The following is a 6,000-nucleotide window of genomic DNA, read 5'->3' as shown; positions in this document are numbered from 1 at the left end:
CAACATTGTTAAAATGACTATACTACCCAAAGCAATCTACAAATTCAATGCAATCCCTATCAAATTACCAATGGCATTTTTTACAGAACTAGAACAAAAAATCTTAACATTTGTATGGAGACAAAAAAGACCCCGAATAGCTGAAGCAGTCTTGAGGGAAAAAAACGGAGCTGGAGGAATCAGACTCCCTGACTTCAGACTATACTACAAAGCTACAGTAATGAAGACAATGTGGTATGGGCACAAAAACAGAAATAGATCAATGGAACAAGATAGAAAGCCCAGAGATAAACCCTCGCATTTATGGTCAACTAATCTATGACAAAGGAGGCAAGGATATACAATGGAGAAAAGACAGCCTCTTCAATAAGTGGTGCTGGGTAAACTGGACAGCTACATGTAAAAGAATGAAATTAGAACACTCCTTAACACCATACACAAAAATAAACTCAAAATGGATTAGAGACCTAAATGTAAGACCGGACACTACAAAACTCTTAGAGGAAAACATAGGAAGAACACTCTGACATAAATCACAGCAAGATCTTTTTTGATCTACCTACTAGAGTAATGGAAATAAAACCAAAAATAAACAAATGGGACCTAATGAAACTTCAAAGCTTTTGTACAGCAAAGGAAACCATAAACAAGACGAAAAGACAACCCTCAGAATGGGAGAAAATATTTGCAAACGAATCAACAGACAAAGGATTAATCTCCAAAATATATAAACAGCTCATGCAGCTCAATATTAAAGAAACAAACAGCCCAATCCAAAACTGGGCAGAAGACCTAAATAGACATTTCTCCAAAGAAGACATACAGATGGCCAAGAAACAAATGAAAAGCTGCTCAACATCACTAAATATTAGAGAAATGCAAATCAAAACTACAATGAGGTACCACCTCACACCAGTTAGAAGGGGCATCATCAGAAAATCTAGAAACAGCAAATGCTGGAGAGGGTGTGGAGAAAAGGGAGCCCTCTTGCACTGTTGGTGGGAATGTAAATTGATACAGTCACTATGGAGAACAGTATGGAGGTTCCTTAAAAAAGTAAAAATAGAATTACCATATGATCCAGCAATCCCACTCCTGGGCATATAACCAGAGAAAACCATAATTCAAAATGACACATGCGGGCTTCCCTGGTGGCGCAGTGGTTGAGAGTCCGCCTGCCGATGCAGGGGACACGGGTTCGTGCCCCGGACCGGGAAGATCCCACATGCCGCGGAGCGGCTGGGCCCGTGAGCCATGGCCGCTGAGCCTGCGCGTCCGGAGCCTGTGCTCCGCAACAGGAGAGGCCACAACAGTGAGAGGCCCGCGTACCACCAAAAAAAAAAAAAAAAAAAAAAAATGACACATGCACCCCAATGTTCATTGCAGTACTATTTACAATAGGCAGGTCATGAAAGCAACCTAAATGCCCATTGACAGACGAATGGATAAAGAAGATGTGGTACATATATACAATGGAATATTACTCGGTCATAAAAAGGAATGAAATTGCATTATTTTTTGAGATGTGGATGGATCTAGAGACTGTCATACAGAGTGAAGTAAGTCAGAAAGAAAAAAACAAATATCGTATATTAACACATGTATGTGGAACCTAGAAAAATGGTACCGATGAACCGGTTTGCAGGACAGAAGTTGAGACACCGATGTAGAGAACAAAAATATGGGAACCAAGGGGGGAAAACCGCAGGGGGGTGGGGATGGTGTTGTGCTGAATTGGGTGATTGGGATTGACATGTATACACTGATGGGTATAAAATTGATGACTAATAAGAACCTGATGTATAAAAAAATAAATAAAATTAAATTAAAAAAAAAAGAAAACAAAAAACAAACTAGTGCTTACCAGTGGGGAGAGGGATGGGGGAAGGGGGCAACATAGGGGTGGGGATTAAGAGGTACTATTATGCATAAAAAAAAATCATGTGGAAGTTGGTTTTTTTTTTTAAAAAAAACAATCCCCTTACCAATTTTTATACCATAACACTGACTTTTTAAATTTAATTATTTACTTTTATTAAAAATTTTTTTATTTTGGCTGTGCTGCCCAGCTTGCAGGACCTTAATTCCCCCCCCCAGGGATTGAACTTGGGCCCTCGGCAGTGAAAGCACGGAGTCCTAACCACTGGACCACCAGGGAATTCCTTTTTTTTTTTTAATACAGGTTCCGAGGAAACTTGTCTCTGGGTTCAGATTCAGCAGGTCTAGGGCAGGTCTCAGGGATCTGTGCTTTGTTTCAGCATGTCAGGTAATTCTTATGGTCAAGTAGGTTTGGGAAAAGTTGATGAGTAGAGACAGGAAGAAAATCACTCAGCAGGCACCTGCCAGGTCTGGCATCGTGCTGGGGCTTTGGCCATAGGGCCTCAGAGCCGCAACAGTCCGGCAAGATGGACTTTATGCCTGTATCACAGGTGAGGAAGACAGAAATTCAGGAAAGGTAATGTCCTTTCCTAAGTCACTCCGCCAGTAAATAGTGGCACAAACCAGCCTCTAGACCCCGTCTGAGTGTTAAAGCAACTTGGGCTCTGGAGTCATTGGGGGTTTAAATCATGCTGCTAACTATGTGACCTTGGACAAGTCACTAAACCTGTCAAAGTCAACTTCCTTCTTGTAAGCTGGGAATCATAGCAGTCCCTCCCTCTTAGGCATGTGCTGGTGACTCAGTGCGGTCCTGCAGGCGAAGGACTCTGTGTGGTACCACCGCCATCGGATTAGTGTCCAATAGATGAAGCTCTGGTGACAGAGAGGATGGCGTTTCAGGCAGGCTTGTTCTTTTCATCACATCTTTATTCCAAGAGGATCTTCTGTGCTTCTCTCATTCCCTCCCTGTCTGTCTCTGTTTATCTGTCCGGTTTGTCCCATGGTAGGGAGGGTGTCGATTCTGTTCCTTCATGCTGTGTGGCTCTGGACACTGGGTGTGGGGACTCAGGAAGGCTCCTTGCTGTTGACTGGGTGGACCCTGGCTGCCTCCTTACTCCCCGTCCGTCCTCTGTTCTTCAGGACTGCCAATGCAACTTCAGTAAAATAATCGAAACGGTAACAGAAATAATAATCATTTGTCATAAAGTAGCAGCTGCCGTTTGCTGAGAGCTTGAACTCCAGGCGCTGTGCTCAGTGCTTTAGAGATTTTTTTTTTTTTTTTTTTAATTTTTGGTCTTGCCATGCAGCACGTGGGATCTTAGTTCCCTGACCAGGGATCGAACCCGTGCCCCCTGCAGTGGAAGCGCATTCTTAACCCCTGGACCACCAGGAAAGTCCCTAGATGTCCATGTGTTGAGTCCTTTCTGCAAACCCATGAGGCAGGTATTATTGTTCTCCTTTTTCCTACCAGGAAACAGAGGTTTAGAGATGTTAAAACACTCATCTGTGGTCACATAGCTAGTAAGCAGCAGAACTGAGATTTGAACCCAGTTTTAGGACCCAAAGCTGTTACTCTAGGTTGTCACCCAGACAGAAAAAAGAAAGAAAAAACATCCGTATAATGGAAACAGAGTTTTGTGTTTTACTTTATCTGGTACTTTCACGCACATGGAATCATTGGATTCTTATGGTACATCCTGTGTGGTGGGAGGAGTTATCCTAATTCCCAGCTCAGGAGAATGAAGCCCCTGGAAGGTGTGATACACCAGGATCACCTGCTTAGTATGGTTAGTAGTAGAATTAGTAAGACACAGACGAAGCCATGGTCTCTTGGCCGCCACATTGCTGCTCTTTCCAACACAGTCACTCAAGAGACATTACACTCATCACTTACAGGTTTTGATCACCCTTATCCTTCTTCTGCCTCATTCATGAATGAGGAGGAGCCTTTCTCCTCTGAGGGAAAGTGGAAGAGCTTGAATTTGGTTAACAAGATGGGAGTTATTGCATTATTCCATATTGATTCTAGTTCTTTCCCAGGGATGAGGGAAGACCCTGCGACCTGTAGATTCCCTCGAGGGAAAGGGAATTGCTGGCTCCTGGGAAGGTCTTTCCCCCTTCGTTCTCTGCAGCTCTTCACTTACACAGACTGAAAACTTGCTCATGGGCTAGGTGGCAGCAAGGGGATGGTGCCAGAGGATGGGTGGTGCAGTCAGGTAGCCCTGGATTTGAATCCCTGTGCTGCTTCCTTCTTGCTGTGTGACTTTGGGCACATCATTTGACGTCTCTGAGCCCCAGCTTTCTCTACTGTAAAGTGTAGGGTAATAATAATATCTATCTTACATGATTATTGTGAGGGTTGAATTAGACAATGGCTGTCAGTGCCAAGCACTGCCTGGTGCACAAAGGCATTCAGATGGGAACCACGGCCATCTAGGTTCTTAGTATTCAGCCAGCCAAGCAGAGAAGCAGAAGGAGGGAGGGGGAGCTGTCACACTCCACGTGGAGTTGCCTCAGGGCCCCTTTCCCTCTGCCTTAATGGGGGACACAGGAAAAGGGAGGTTTGTCCTGGGGAAAAGACTGAGGCCCTTTAATGAGCTCAGGAAAGCCCATCTCCTGACAATAACAGCCCAGCACTCTGCAATAACATCCTGCCAGAAGAGGCAGTGACAGGATGTGTGCCAGGGGTGGGGGCGTGTGGCAGCCCCACTGCCCACCGGTCTGCCCGTCTGTCCCTGAGCCCTAAGGAAGCTCAGGAAGTAGCAGCCGGGGATCAGAGGGAGATGAAGACTTCCCCTTCCACATGCATCCTGGACTGATACGGAGACTGGAATAGCAGCGGTCTTAAATGGGCGCTCCAGGGGGGTAGATTGTTGGCACTTTCCCTGTGAGCGGCTCCCGTCCAACCACTGCCTCAGCTGCAGCTGCCCTGCTCACTAGCCTCTCATGGTTCCACTGAGTCAAGGAGCAGGTCGGGTGAAGAGGAGTGGTCCCCACTTGCCAATCAAAACACGAGGATTTGTTGCAGGTTTTCTGTGTGCTGAGGACAGAGCTTGCCTGTGGAAATAAAATGAGGGTGGAGACAGATACTGTCTCAGCCCCTGGGGAGTTTGTAATTGGATGGAGTGCAGAGATGATGGGCAAGTACAGTGAGCTGAATGGGATTCCATGAGTCCAGGGTGCCTGGGGGTCGGATGGGGGTGGGAGAGCCCCAGGGAAGGCTTCATGGTGGAGGAAGATGGGCAGGCAGCTGAAGGGCCAGCAGGAGTTGGCCGGGCAAAGAGATGGGAACAGCCCTGAGTGTGTGAGGGGAGCTGAGGAGAGCTCAGCTGGGATGGACAGCAGCTCAGCAAACCAGAGGTTTGTGGCTGGAGAGAAAGCAGGAGCCTGGGGGTGTGGGTCACATCAAGAAGGATGAACTTCATCTGAAGGGTAGCAGGAAACCACCAAAACCTTTTAAGCAGGGAAGTGACGCGATCAGATTTGTGGTTTGAATCTTGCTGTGTCCCCTCCCATCAACGACCAAACCTTCACAGGGACTGGCTCTGCGCTCAAGTCTGGAGGAGCTCCAAGGAAGCTGCTTGTCAGAGCTGGAGTCCAGTGCGGTGGGGTAGAGAGATCTGTGTGGGCCACAGAGGGGCAGAGCTCAGACCCCAGACCCTGTGACCAGAGAGAGTCACTTTACCCCCTCTGGATCCCATTTCTCAAATATTTAAAAAAAAAAAAAAAAAGGTGGAACCAGGTGAATCTGCAAACCCCTTTCAGAAAATATATTCTGTGATCCAAACGTAATGTAAGTTTCCCTGCCCTCAAGAAGCTTACGGTCTGGGGGGTGCATGGCGGAGTGAGACAACATGCTTGGTAAATGCCCGCTGATTCTTAGAAAGCAACTGCTCCAGGATAGGGGATGGAGGGAGAACCATGGACTCTGTGTCCTGGAAACTGGATTTTCTGCCTGCAGAGGAGGGAGGGATTGCTACCTTGTACCCATGGATTGCTGGAAATGAGGTTGGATTCTCTATGAATCTCAGTCCTGAGTGGGGTCCGCCTCTCCAGCTGGTGGGTGGCGGACACGACAGCCTATGGGGGACCCCAGGGGTCCTGCCTTTAGGGCACTCCCAG

Source organism: Tursiops truncatus, chromosome 8 (genome assembly GCF_011762595.2).
Source record: "Tursiops truncatus isolate mTurTru1 chromosome 8, mTurTru1.mat.Y, whole genome shotgun sequence".
Classification (NCBI taxonomy): Eukaryota; Metazoa; Chordata; class Mammalia; order Artiodactyla; family Delphinidae; genus Tursiops; species Tursiops truncatus.
This window is presented reverse-complemented; position numbering follows the sequence as displayed.